Below are 15,198 nucleotides of genomic sequence, written 5' to 3'. Positions count from 1 at the left end.
TAACTAAAAAAAAATGAGAAAGAAAAGTCAAAATAAAAATTCCTTTGGGCGCTCCTGAAAAATGAGAGATGAGGAGCTGGAAAATAAAAAAAGAAGAAAAACTACTTCGAAGAGAAGTAAAAATATGGCATCGACTTTTGTTCCGATTTTTCCTCACTTCCTTTTTTCCTTTTTTTCGGAAATGGGCCGTGACGTCACGAACGGAAGAAGGATTGTTTAACGGTCTCGTGGCGAGGGGGCGCTGCTGGCGGAAACCGGCAGCCCTTGTGCGACCGGCGACTGATATCAGTTGTGTTTGGGTTAGTAGAACGGTTATGATCGTCTGCCGTGTTCGATACTAGGCATTCGCGAAGTGAAACTGGCAACGTGCAGCAAGCACTCCCTTAATTGTGTAAACGTGATTCTCCAAGAATGGGATAATAATCGCCATTAAATGTAAGTCAGATTTTCGTGTTATACCACACTATTCGAAATTTTTGACTTGTTCTGACTAGATATCGTTCAAAACATCGCTAAGTGGGCGTTCGCCGATTTGTGATTTTTGATGAGAATCAGCTGTTCAAACGATCTCTCCTTGTCGTCAGCTTTGGTAAACATTAGAAAGATGATCCACAGTTTGTTTTTTAAGTAACTTCGATGTAATAAGTCGTGAATAGTGTGACCAGAATTTTACCGGTTTAAAGCTTCTCGGTCGGCACTTTATCGGTAATTTTCCATAGAATATATTTTACTGTTCGTTACCTTATATTATATGACACAGTATTCGGAAAATTTAACGTGTTTTCTGTTTCTGGACAATATTTTGTAAGTAGGATTAAAAAAAATTTCTAATCTGGATTTCAGGGAGATAATAATATTCGAATTTATTTATGTAGTTAATATATTGCTAGCACTAATGACTTCAAGCGATATTTCAACAAGAAATACGATGGCTCGTAATATAATAACACTCTTCAAAGCTAGAAAAAAGTGTGAATTAGAATTTACTATATGATGGGGGGAATTTATTATCATAGTAATCGCCAGGTAACAGTTAAACATTTGAATAAACATTGCTTGGAACTAATAGTAGTACTAACATTTAATAATCGAAGTAGTGATAGTTAAATGTAGACAAATAATAGCTCTATTTAAAAAAAAACTTTCATGATAAAGTATCATCGCTAAATCTATGTAAATGAGGTTAACTGGGACTTTTTCTTGCAGTGGGGGGGAGAAGAACTCCCCCCCACTGCAAGAAAATTATTATCTATTATCGATTACTTTTGGGTACTAAACCCAACAGATCAGTATGCATTTGTATGCTGCTAATTGCACATTATTTTAATTGTTAGAATTTATTTAATTTTTATTTCAATTTCTTTCAAATTCGTAGAAAGTTAATACTGAAACTTAAAAGCCACGAATTCAAACTTTGCGTTATATATAAGCTCTAGGAATTATACATTTTGATAACGTTTCTCATTCAATAATTGCTTCCATTTCTTGGATCAGTTATTTAAGAGATAATGCATAAATTATTAATGGAAAACGTGTCTCTTTATATTTGCAACCGGCATGTATTGTGCATAAAAGTATAGAAAACGTAATTACATAAAATTAAAAGAAAATTGTTTTTTTAAAAGCAACTGCTCGTAAAAAGGCAAAATATAGAATAAATAATAGAAAACTATTGGTATGTTATTCAATAAGTTAGCGATTAATGCATAGTGGACTGTTCGAAATTCGCGTATATCATTCGAATTCTCAAAAATTTCGCTAACTATAGCTTTCACAGTTGATTAATACATAATGCTCTATGCATTATGTGTATCATATATGTTGCTTTAAAAAGATTTCTCACCTTAGTACCTATTCAAGGAGATCAGATATTTTCAGTTTAAATAGGAGACATTTATTTAGCTCCTAAAAATTGCAGTCTGAATAAAAAATATTTACAATAAGAAAATTTCAGTTTACACTATAAGATATCATAGGAAAAAATACCAGAATCCTTTTTAAAATTAAACTATATAACAAAATTTAAAATGTAAAAAAACGTACAGCCTTTTCGTTAGAAAAGATGTTTTCCGTTGCCAGTTTGTAAAACTGAATCGCTACTGCGGAATGTCATTTAAACTCAACCCAAAAAGATTTTCAGTTTTAACAGCGCTGGCGTTTGTTTCTATATTTCTTTTTCTAAAATTAAAACTGCATAAATAAAAAAAAAAAAAAAAAAAAAAAATCTGAAATGTTTCAGATTTTAAATTACGTCCAAAGGGGCGTTTTTTTAACATTTTGTGTGTTACCTTTCTTTATTAAATATCATGTTCCTCGCACTTAAACCATAAGATCCAGTGCAACAGCAATATCGCAAAATAGTTTTAAAACGAGCATATCTTTAGAATTTCCGATACAGAGACTCACGCGCTGGAGATAAAAATGTTTTTTCTGCACAACGTTGCCATTGCTCGCTTTGAAATCCTTGAGTTTGTTAATCAAAAATTCGTCAAAGTTTTAAAAAATAGGAAATCGATCATAAAACAAATTTCAAATTTCAAATTTGGTCTTCCACATGCTCATATTCGTTGGAGGATTACGTTATTCAAAATTCGATGACTCTATGTACCGTTGTTTTATCACAATACGAGAAATATACATACATTTATGCAGATTTTTCATTATTTAATTTCTTCAAATATAATGCAGGACTCTAACATTTTGTGGCAACAGTTTGAAAAGTGAACCGACATTTATGAGTCCGACGCAAAATGCCAAAACGAAACTAATAGTCCTTCGGGATTCAAATCCCTTTGGACTAATAACATATAAATCTGTTATAAGAGCACATCAGCGAATAAAACGAAAAAAAGTAGTTTATATGTTAGCAGAAATTTGCATGATCGATTCATCATGTCATGATGTACCCTTGTTGTGACATTTATGGCATTTATAAGAAGCTTTTGAGAAGTCCAGATAAAATTGTATTTGAATAACGATTCACTTCCTTACAGTAAAGAGCAAGACATTTTTATAAAACTAAAGGTAAATCAAGATCTTTTGGATCATTGATTGGCAACGACATCAGTTTATAAAGGTTAGAATTTTATCGTCACCTGAAAACAATAGCATCTCTGCTTAGATGTTTGTTTTGTAGTTAGCTGGTTATGGCAAAGTAATCAAAGGCCATCTGTCCAAGGGGAAAGGTATCTTTGTATCTCAAGGAAATTGACTATGCATCACACACGTAAGGTGAATCACGAAACATACACGCAGTCAGCTCATCAGGGGTTAGGAAAACGATCGAACCATCAGGTTCAGTGATGTTATCCATTTGGTCCACCTAGGTGTTAAAAAGTCTATTAATATTGTAGATATACCTGTTTATCAACAGAAAATTATAATTTTCGATTATCTATTACACTGCTTACTAGACTTCACAACCTGTTTTTTTAGGAATATCCAGTTACAATTGGGCTGATATTTGTGGAATACGCGTAGGCACGACAAAACTGCCCGGTGAAACATGCAAAAACTTTTAAAATTTGGCAAAACAGCAGCCTGAATTTAGCATAAATTTTGAATAAAACGCTTTCGAACTGTAGAGCTTTCACACACTGGCTCCCTTTTCTTAAAAGGAAAAATAAAAAAGTGGGCAAAATTTTTAAAGCTCTCGAAATTTGTTTGCTTTTTGGAGAAGAGAGATGTGGGTCTCATCGGCTCCGAAATTGGTCAACGAGTGCCCTAACGCGAGTATTTATTTAGAATTCTAGCCAAACTAAAGGTGCATTTTTGCCTAATTTATAAATTTGATGGGTCTTTCCCAGTTTGGTCTTTCACACACTTTACGCTTTACAGCTTGAGCTCTGACAGTTGCAGGCGCTGTTGCCAAATCGAGATGAAAATTGATGGGGTGAATGTCTCTTGAGTGCTCTGCCTTTTCCTCCAGGGATAACTGTCAGATTCCAAGAAGGAATGATCCGAGCATAGTATATTTATATGCAACGGAAAACTCAAGTAAAAATTAAATTTTTATCGCATCGTTATAATATTAAAACCCCGCTTAAATAACTGGCGCGCAAAAGAAAGAAAAAAAAACAGACTATATGAAGGGAAAAACTTATTGTTTATGCATTAAAAATAATTTTGTTACTAATTTTTCAGCACTTATTTTTATTTTGTTCGATTGAAATTTAGTTTATTTCTAAATTTTAAAATCGGATTACAATGAATACGGACTGATCGTAACCTGACCAAGCGAGATACTGCTGCACATTGATTTCAATTTAAAAAATGTACAAGACGCACATTTTTTGACAAAATCAAACGTAATGAAAGTTCTAATTCTTTTACTTGCCTAAATACACAATCCATTTATATTTCAACTCATGAAAAACAATTATATTAATTTTCGCTTACGTAGGTCACCTAAAAATAAAAGCAATCTTCTCTTTTTTTCTTTTCTTTTCCCCTAAAATACGTTACGTAAAATGTTAAACATATTTAGTCTTCTGATAAGAGCGAATATTTACTGTGAAATTGTTTCCATTTCTCGATTTCTTTCGTATTTAACACTTCAACGGAAGATGTAATTCCGTCACCTTTTAAAAATTTGATATTCCGGATATCTGTGTCGACATATAGCTACACACTGGAAGAGTCTGAAAAAAAGATTAGTTTCGCCAAAATTTAGATTTCTTCTAATTTCCTTTCTATCGATGATTTTTGATTTATGTTTTTCAGCATCCCATTGCGATATTTATTATCATAAATTATGAGTCATCTGATTTGTGGTTTCACATTGAACTGGAGAATTTGGATAGCTGCCATTTTACTGATCTTCATTTACAATGAATCGATGGCAACAAAAAAGTGTCCTTTATAATCTCTAACGAGCTACTATGATGAGCTCGCTGTTGTAGCTTACATATCGAAGTTACCATCTTAAAAATCTTAAATTCTAGCTCGGAAACGATATGCACAAAATGCTAATTTGCCCAGATGGGCTATTCATTTCGTTTTGGGGTTTTTCGTTGTCCACTATAAAACGGCGTTTCGCTTTTGAAGTTGTTGCAACCAAATATTAGAGCCATGCATTATATTTAGGGGAAATGAATAATGAAGAATTTGCATAAATGTATGTATGTTTCTCGCATTGTGGAAAAAAAAAAGGTACCTACAGCTATCAAATTTTAAATAACACAGTCCTCTACTTGAATATGGGCATCTGGAAGCCCAAATTTGGAATTTGTTTTATTACCTATATCATATTTCGTAAAGTTTTAACGAATTTTTGTTTAATAAACTCAACGCTTTCAAAACTAACATTGGCAACACTGTACGAAGAAAAAAACATTTTTATCTCCAGCGGGCGAGACTGTGTATCGGAAATTTTAAAGATATGCTTTTTTTAAATAATTTGTGATATTGCTGTTGAATTGAATTTTATGGTTTATGTGCGAAGAGCACGATATTTAATAAAGGTAAAACACAAACGCTCCTTTGGGCAAATATAAAATCTGAAAGTTTTAGATATTCTACTTTTTTAAATTAGTGTTAGAAATGACTTTAGTAGAGCTTTAGAAAATGTTTGGACCCTTACATTGCTCTACTGGGATTTACTTTGCTTTCGAGGGAAAACATAAATTATTTATCTTAATCACGTCATTAATAGCCAATTTTCAGTGTACTGTCATTCGCTAGTTAAAAGGTGTAAATTCAATCAAAGATATTTTTAACTTATATAACATACCACAGTAGAGAATTGCGTGGACTTTTTTAAGTTTACATTTAACTGTATGTCGGATTTTTAACACACAATTTTGTAATAAAAGTGTTAGGCCGAGAATAATTAGTTTAATTTAGTTCAGCCTATTGCAAATTCAAGTAACTTAAAAAACAATAAAATAAAATATATAATGAATGGTATATTCTCTTGTGACTTTCAGAAAATAAAAAATTAGAAAACGTATCTATCGTTCTTTGCGCGAAACAAGCTTGAAGGGAAACTACGAAGCTGCCTTACTTCCACACAACTAAAGCAAATGTTGGCAAAGTCTCAAACAATAGCTTCATCAGAGCTAAACTATAATTAACAAAATGTTCCCAATAATTTCTGCTTCCGATCGCCAGTAAAGGAGCCAACTTCTCAAACTGAACTCAAGACAAAACAAAATATCTGCTTATAAGTGTAAAGAAACATTGCAGGAATTTTCTCCTGTTTTCTCTGTCTGCTAAATATCGGAAATGCAAAACCTTTTATTGTAGCTAAACCTCCTAATCTGAAATGTAGTAAGAAAAGGTCCACAAATTTTATTATACCAAGAAGTAAGGGTTTCTTTTGTCGTTGGCTTTGGCCTTAGGTACGTTATGGCAGAACGATTGCCAAGTTTTTAAAGAGAGTCACCTGTGAGATGGATATGAGGCGATAATCGATGATCATCTCTTCTAACTTAAATAAAATTGGTTTAGGAAATAAAACTCCGCATATTAAAAGCGCATATGTATTTTTAGTTCAATCCAACAGACATAACAAAGAAGTCTGAAATAAAAGATGCTGAGGCTACGTAGCACCGTTGAATAGAGGAATAGTGATTAGAAGAAATAATTATAATGGATCCAAAAAAGTAAATTACCGGATATTTGATGGAGAACTGATCAAAAGATTTTCAAAGATTTTCTCTCACTGTATCTGTATCTTACTGCCAGATTTCGCCGATGCATATGCACTGGAAATCGTCTCCGACACGTAATCAAATTTTAGGGAGTTCGGATAATTTACTTTTTGGATAACTGATATTCGGATATTTCGAGGCTCTATGATACTCCTCATGTGGGAAGTATTTCATCCTACTATTTCAAGGGCTGAAAATTTGAAAGGAATATGTTATTGTTTAAGAGAATATATTTATATTTATCTAGAACTCCAGAAACATATTATTTATGTATTCAATTATGTGCTGTTATATATGTGCAATTATTATATCAAATATAATTAACGAAAAAAGTTGAAAAAATTAAGTGTAGCGTTAATATGTAGGAACAGAGAACAAAAGTATTTTAAACATTGTGAAGCAACCACCACAAAAAAAAGATTCCTCCCCCACCCCGAATACAGTCAACTTCCGATTAACCGAGGAGGGCCCACCAGCGGCCGAGCGGTAAAGTCGCTGAACACTGGTAGTTCGGTCCGAGGTTCGAATCCCGCGAACGGGCTGGCTGCATGGGCGTTTTCGTGGTGTATACGAGTGTAACGTGTATACGAGTATACGAGTATACGAGTGGTGTATACGAGTGTAACGTGGTGTATACGAGTATAACGTGTATACGTAACGTGTAACGTGTTTTCTCCATGTGTAACGTGTATACGAGTCAGTTTCCCTTAGAAAGTCCTCCACGAAGGCATCCCTCCCGTTAGGCAGATAGCCCTCGAGGCTTTGCCATAATCACACACACAAACACACACACCGATTAACTGAGGTAATACGCGAACGGCCGCCCAGACGGAACAGTGGTGAGGGCAGCCTACTGCAGTACCGAAGGGTCCGGATTTAAATCCCTGAGAAGAATAGAATCCCTGTAAATGTATTGTGTCCGTGCAGCATAGGGGCACTCTAAATATGTGGTGGAGTCGAAAGTCCTCTTGAGAGGTTGATTGTAGGGGAAGAGGGATGAGAGACCCTCGAACTCGTCCTCCTGGGGAGTGCTTCATCAAAACTGAGGTCTAACTGAACGAATTCGTATCGTCACCTGTTTGGTGCTCAGTGCTCTTGCCAACAACAAACGCAATCTTTCACTCCTTGCCACGATAAATTTTGAGGGCTTGTTCTGATGTTTCTGTCAGAAAAGTGAGATGAGTCATAACAACAACAGAATGTGCAAACGACATCCGTGGTTAATTTAAAGTCTCAGTTAATCCGAGGATAGTTGAAAAAGCATGAAAGAGGAAATAATCTATTTACAGAAAAATACTATTAGCAATTGACTTGCATTTTCAAACAACTTTACATAGCTTTAGTTTTGCTTTGGAGGATAGCTTTAGATTTTCTTTTCCATTTCATACAGTAAATTATTAAATAAAAATATTTTTAATATCTTTTTTCCCCAAATTTTATGTTTTGGTTTTGCGAGTTGGTTTATGATATGAAATCACTGAGCTTGTGCAACCGTATTCAGAATTCTTAAGAAGTAAAACTATTAATTAACAGGACATTTTTCTTTTGAATTTATCCCGTATTACATAGTTTATAGATGAATCAGCAAATAAAGCGGTAGTTTCACCCAAATTTTGTTTCCCCTTCAAGGTTTGTAGTACGAATTTCACACGATGTGTAAGACAGACATAAGCAATTTTCCTTTACAATGCCCTCTGTAAAAGAAACTCAGTCTTACATAACGGCCCACCAGCGGCCGAGCGGTAAAGTCGCTGAACACTGGTAGTTCGGTCCGAGGTTCGAATCCCGCGAACGGGCTGGCTGCATGTGCGTTTTCGTGGTTTTCCCCATGTGTAACGTGTATACGAGCCAATTTCCCTTAGAAAGTCCTCCACGAAGGCATCCCTCCCCTTAGGCAGATAGCCCTCGAGGCTTTGCCATAATCACACACACACACACACACAGTCTTACATAACGCTCACTAAACTACAAGACGTGGCCAAATTATTACATATTCAAAAGAATTTTTTAAAAATTATTACAGAGAAAATCTAGTAATCCAACCGTACATCACAGTCATTCGGTGTCCGCCGATAACATCGCGGCAAATACATCGCGGACGAAAACGTCGCGGAAAAAACAACGTAAGGCGAAAACGTCGTGCTACAAAACATCGTGGGAAAAAACATCGCAGTCCGAAAACATCGTGATACAAAATATCGTCGTCGAAAATAAAGCGGTTCAAAATCTTCGCAGTTTAAAAATATCGTCGTCGAAAATATCGTGGTAAAAAATAAAGTATCTACAAATCATCGCATGACGATAACATCGCAAACATGCTTTTTTTAAGGCTTTAATAACTGTAAATGGAAATATGGTTCTCATAAGGATTTGTGAGCGCAAGATGTAAAGAAGGATAATTTTTACTTTCACAGTTTTTTATTGACTAATAAATTTTTGCTAAAAAAATTAAATTATTGCATTAATTAAAGGCAACTTATAGATTATACTTTTCATGAAAAATTACCAGTAAAAATTTTATAAAAATGGTTTATTAATGGCCTTTGTTAGTTAACTATGTCGGTTTAAAATTCTATTCAGTGCTAATAAGTTGCATTAATTTTCTATGCTTAAGTTTTCTTCTTATTTCTCAGCAAAAATTTATTAGTGAATAAAAAATATGAATGTAAAAATTATCCTTCTTTCCATCTTGCGCTCACAAATAATTGTGGGAATATCCATTTACAGTTATTAACGCCTGAAAAAAGCATGTCCGCGATGTTATCGTCATGCGATGATTTGTAGATACTTTATTTTTTACCATGATATTTTCGACGACGATGTTTTTAAACTGCGAAGTTTCTGAACCGCTTTATTTTCGACGACAATGCGATGTTTTGTACCACGATGTTTTAGGACTGCGATGCTTTCTCTTTGCGATGTTTTCTCCCACGATGTTTTGTAGCACGACGTTTTCGCCTTGCGTTGTTTTCTCAGCGACGTTTTCGTCCGCGATGTTTTTGCCGCGATGTTTTCGGCTGTAACCCAGTCATTCGTACCATAAGATAATCTAGCAATTCATTCAGTAATATAGTCAAAGTCCGCTGTTATAAACTTCAAAGGAAAGTTTGGTTCATTAAATTCCGTGGTGCGTCATATGCACAGCCATAAGGAAAATGGATTGTTTTCCCAAAACCTGTAAAAATTGACTAATAAATCGAAGAAGAATTGATTAGCATTGCCACATCAATAGTAGTAAACAATAAATATTTGTTTAAATGGATCATATTTGAGTGTAAATTCATAAAAATTGCAATTATGAATTTTTCTTTTCTCATTTTTCCTATCCTCTTTTTTAGTTTCAGCATAGTGTAATTGTACACGACGTAAAGCATAAAAATCATGTTTCAGATCTTTCCTCGAAGTAGAAAGCTTCCTCTAAAATATACATTTATAATTACGAATGTTCATGTGATCCAGTATGATCTCATGAAACTTTTTGTATCCTGGTTTACCAAGAAATGTGTGTCATATCATCTCGAATAGCCTTTATTTTAAAGCATAGGTACAAGAACAGAAGCGTAAAGTTGTTTTTGCTATCCTGATAGTCTAAATATGATAGTCTAAATATGGATAATTTTGAGAATTCGTAATTTTTCAGCTAAAACTTGCATAAGTTTTGGAAAACTATTATGAAAAATGAAAAATAAATTAACTCCGGGTAATGAAAAACCCTTTTCTGTCGAAGATATACATAAAGTTCATTATATCCGATCCTCATAGGCTTGGAGGTTCACTATAGCTATATAAAATAACATTATGTGCATATTGAAACTGGGCGGGAGAGTTTGATTATATTCAGGGAAGACTCAACGGTTGCTTCGCGTCTTTTTACCATTATCAGTTACTCCTTTGCTTAAAACTTGGTGTTTATATGTGTTTACTTTCCTTATCTTTACATAAAATGTTTTCAAAACTCGATAATAAACATGTGATTTTTAACAATTCATCACTTCAGAAACGTAAAATAGAAATATTATATTAAAACGGAGGAATGCGATATTCGATCCTCTATTGAAAACTAATGAAATTTCCTATCAAGTGGATGATGTATTTTATAAATGAATGGGTGCAGAGAGATCTCAAAATGGGCCTATAGCGAGGCCTATGTTAGATCGAAAAAGCTAAGCCGTCTCAACGATTTTACCAAAAGATGAAAAATTAATAATGAGTGCAAAAAATGAATTTGAATGGATATGAGATGACCCCAAAAGATAAGAAATGAATGATGAATTAAAAACATTTGGCAAAAGACTGCTTTCAGATGGAATTTAATTTAGTTTTGCGGCAGTATAAAATTTTAGTCTGATAATTTAACATTACTTAAGTGCAGAAAGTGCCGGGTTATCGGACTTTGTAGATTTAATTTATTAAATACAAGTGTTTCAATCTACCAGGATATAATATTTAATACGGAAATTTTTGCTTTTCTGAGCACTTTAGGCATCCATTCAATTAAAGATAAATTTGTTTAGTATTCATATCATAGTGCCATATTTGAATGAGGCTTTATATAAGCTCCATTCTGCTAATAATTTCTTTTTTGCTTCACTGAAAATTTTATTTAACTCTTTATAACTGATCGAAAAATTTTATTTTGGAATTTTATCCGAACTGTTTATTGGCTAAGGCAATACATTCTATTAATTTTAGTTAAAAAATTAGAAATATTTTTTGTTTTATGTCATAATACATTATTATGCTTGAAAAGCCAATTAGTTTCATTATACAAATATCGTATTTGAGGCTAAAATCGCTTCCCTAAAATATTCAAAATCGTCTGTAACCATAGGTGGAGGATTCAATGCATATCTGGCAACTGAAATTTAAATCATTTCCTTTCTCCAGGACATAAAATTCACGTATGGAAACAATAATACCTTCGGGATGTTTATAATGTATGCGGAGCTCTTCCATGCAGCGAGAACATTATTCATAGGAATTATATGTAGCAAGCGAGAATTACGTAGCTATGAATTATGCAATCTATTGTAACAAAAATACTGATCGTGCTATCATTAAATGTAAGGTTGCCTGTAAGATTTTAGGAAGCTTATGCATACATTAGGTAACTTTCGATGCTTCCGCATTATAGCAGACAAATTTCCATATCCTTGTAGACTGAAGAAAGTTTAGAGTAGCATTTCTCAAAATTTTGATTTCTCATAGTTTTTTTAATTATTTAATTTTTCTTCTTTTATTCTGCTTTTAATAGTCAAAAGATTTTTTTCATTCATAATGTTGAAAAGGTGTAATAACCAGTATATTCATTTCAAAATTCTCTTTCAGTAGAAGATTGAATTTCTCCTGAAATTAAGATTTCAGGTACACTGTTAATAAACAGATACTACAACTAATCGATTAATTTTAATTTCTATATTCTGTGTTCTGGTTTGCATTGCATAGCGGCATTGAAATTTATGTAATCTGTGCAAAATCAAAGCAGAATTGAGAATCAGAAACAGAATCCAGTTTTCGGTTACGAATTTGCAAGATCTGTAGAACTTCTAAACAATCAATATTAATTCGACTCTGTTAACTAAATTGTAGTCAGATTATATAAGGGCTATCAGGGGGTCAGATTTGACTTAAAGTATTCTATAGCATGGAATCAATTTGTTGAATTTAAAGATATATTTCATCGGAAAAAATCACCAATAGACTGTTGTCCTTGTATCAACGGATAATATAAAATACGCAATTTTTTAAAACTAATGAATGGAATGATTTATAATTTAGAAAGCTCACCCCAAGAGAAAAGTTCTTAGATGGCGGGATAAAAATACTTCAGCAGTCCAAATGCATAGAGTATATTACCTTATCAGTGGCACCAGAAGCACAAATCAAGTATCAGTGGGACCAGAAGCATGTGCGGATTCTGGATATTATTTCACTGCTTATGCAGAACTGTGATTAGAAAACCCTGATTTGTATAGTTCTATCGACTCCTGAAATTATACGTTTGGCTAAACAATGAGTTTTGATAATTTATCCTCTTTGAGTTAAGCTGAAACTTAACTCAAAGAGCCACTGCGCACACCCTTGACTTTATCTATGTACACATCGACCTATTTTGACTTAAAAAGTAAAAGAAAATTGACAAAAATCCAATTTTTTTTACCTTTGTAAAAAGCGGCACACAAATAAGTGGACGATTCTGCACTTTACCGAGAATTTTTCAAAGAAAAGGCATCATTCATTATAGAAAATTATGTTTGAACAACTAACGAGATGAAACTATGCTTTAGCGATAACTCGGTAGTGAAACAGCGATACAGGCATCCATTCAGTTATGTTTAGCAAATTTTACATAAATTATAATAATTATTTGAGATAGTTATTTAATCTTATGCTTCCATTCAGTCATGTTTAGCCTTTTTTATATAAATTATAATAATAAAAAGGTATTATATGAAATTAACCTTTCATCTAAATTAAAACATCAATCTTAGATAATTATTTACTATTATATTTCCCTTCTCGAGTTAGGGTTGCCGCAATTATTTTTAGCAGCACTAGCATCAACAATACTTTGGCGACTTTTTACGGCCCTCAAAACCGAATAGTACCAAATATTTTATATGGAGTCATTATAGTCAACTGTGGATTTACCGGGATAGTACCAGGTATGTTGCCGACTGGTAATTTAAAATCACGATTAATCCGAGGACAGTTTATGGGAATTATAGCCTTCCTTATTAAGAAGTTTAATTTTTGGAGAAATGTTCATTTGGTTTCCTAAACTGAATGAATGTTGAAAACAAAAAGAGTTTACTATAAATAATTAAAAAATATATATCATTTGAAATAAAGAAACTGAGGTATAAATGACATTAAAGCACAGTTTTTGCAACAGAACCTCACATTTGTTTTTGTTTATATTACTTTTGTATTTCAATACGATTTTATCGGAAACGGTACACTATTTTGGATGCATAACTTGTTTTTTACTGCGCAGTTTACTGCTAACGGATAATTTAACAATGTTTAAAATTTCGGATTACGTACAGTTAAGTTACGTGCGTAATCCGACGTAGTTAATTTATCCTTTATATTTGCACTATAAGTAAAGCCACTCCTAAACACTGTAACATCATCTGCTATATTACTACTGTTACAGAGAATTTTGTTTTCGATTTTGTATTTTTTGCAGAAGCTGTCTTTTGTGCTGATGGTTTATGATAGTAGTTTTTCCTTCGCTTCGTAACAATAAACTCTTTTGTAGACAAGGCCGATTAATCTGTCCTGGTTGATCGAGAGCTGGCTATAGTTATTTACAGATTTTAGCTTGCGGGTAATCCTCAAATGATTTTGCTTTGCAAGAATTGCATATGGATTAAGTTTGTGTATGAGTGCGTTGTTTGGAGGTAGATATTTACAGATTATACTTTGCAGAGAAGTTAGAACTCATTTTATTTTGCAAGAATTTGGAAAATGGAGTTTCTGAAATGAATGTTTTATGATTTTGAAACCCGACTCAACAAAATTGGATTATACAGTTTTAAAATGCTTCGTGTAGACTTAAAATGTTTCGTGTAGTTTTAAAATGTTTCGTGTAGGAATATTGTTCCATATGAAGTGAGTAAAACTTAGTTTCGTTCAGTCGAATTTTGAAATCTCCAACATGACCGTAGTTCTTCGTTTGGCTTACGTCATTACGGATCGAATAATCGACTTTCAGAGAAATATCCTATTATTGGTTTGTTTCCTACTCCAGAATAGATGACGTTTCGGCTCTGGAATAGATGATGTGAGCTGCCCTTTCGAAGTGGAATTTCAAAATATATTTTCTAGCGTAATGCAAAGCTTACGGGAGTATTTAGATTTTTAAAATCTGAAACTCAAAATTTGACTTAATGAAATTGAAATTTTTCTAAATTTTAGATTTCTCTTAAAGGAGATATTACTTCAAAACGAAGCGGAATATTTTCTAGTTTTCCTTTAAAATTTGCTTTTTATAAGCTTTAATAACGTGTGTGTGTTTCTGGCTAACCTGATTACACGGAGTTAATGATAGTTTCCACCAATTTCTTTTATACATTTGTAAAATATTTTGATTGTTAATAATTAACTTCGCTCCAGCAGCTCTGAGTTTATAGGTATTAAAACCATCGAATATTGTTAATTCGACCAAGCAAGTCTTGGAGAATGGGATACTGCATGAACGGTTTTGCGCTTTTCCGCATATATAGCATGAATAGGAGCCAGTTTCTCATAGAATATCTTCAACGAAGATATCCCTTTGCTTAGGCAGATAGCTCTAGCGCATTTTGCCACCATACAATAAATCCAATCCAGTATTATAATTAATGTTTAATTGGTTATCCAATATTATAAGTAATGTTAATTAACATTATAATGGTTAATCAGGTATCATAATTAATGTTAATTAACATTATAATTAATGTTGGTATATCAAAAAATAATGTAAAATTCAAGAAATCTTTTGCCTTTACATATTTATCGAGAGTTCAAAAATGCTTTCGTTAAACCACATTAAAATGAA

The 15,198-nt window shown here is 33.1% G+C and overlaps 1 protein-coding gene across 1 annotated transcript in view; it reads left to right on the top strand.

Moving 5' to 3' along the window:
• Nucleotides 1-299: 299 nt before the first annotated feature.
• The window catches only part of LOC118187773 (putative polypeptide N-acetylgalactosaminyltransferase 9), a 907,951-nt gene continuing 893,052 nt past the window's right edge, over nucleotides 300-15,198 (top strand). Inside the window, exon 1 of the mRNA XM_085816616.1 lies at nucleotides 300-435. The gene's annotated coding sequence lies outside the window, so the exon portion shown is untranslated. The remainder of the gene's footprint in view (nucleotides 436-15,198) is intronic.

Source organism: Stegodyphus dumicola, chromosome 5 (genome assembly GCF_044657685.1).
Source record: "Stegodyphus dumicola isolate Sdum_Otavi_A_Nest chromosome 5, ASM4465768v1".
NCBI lineage: Eukaryota > Metazoa > Arthropoda > Arachnida > Araneae > Eresidae > Stegodyphus > Stegodyphus dumicola.
The sequence above is the reverse complement of the archived record's forward strand: the minus strand, read 5'-3'. Positions and strand labels throughout refer to the sequence as shown.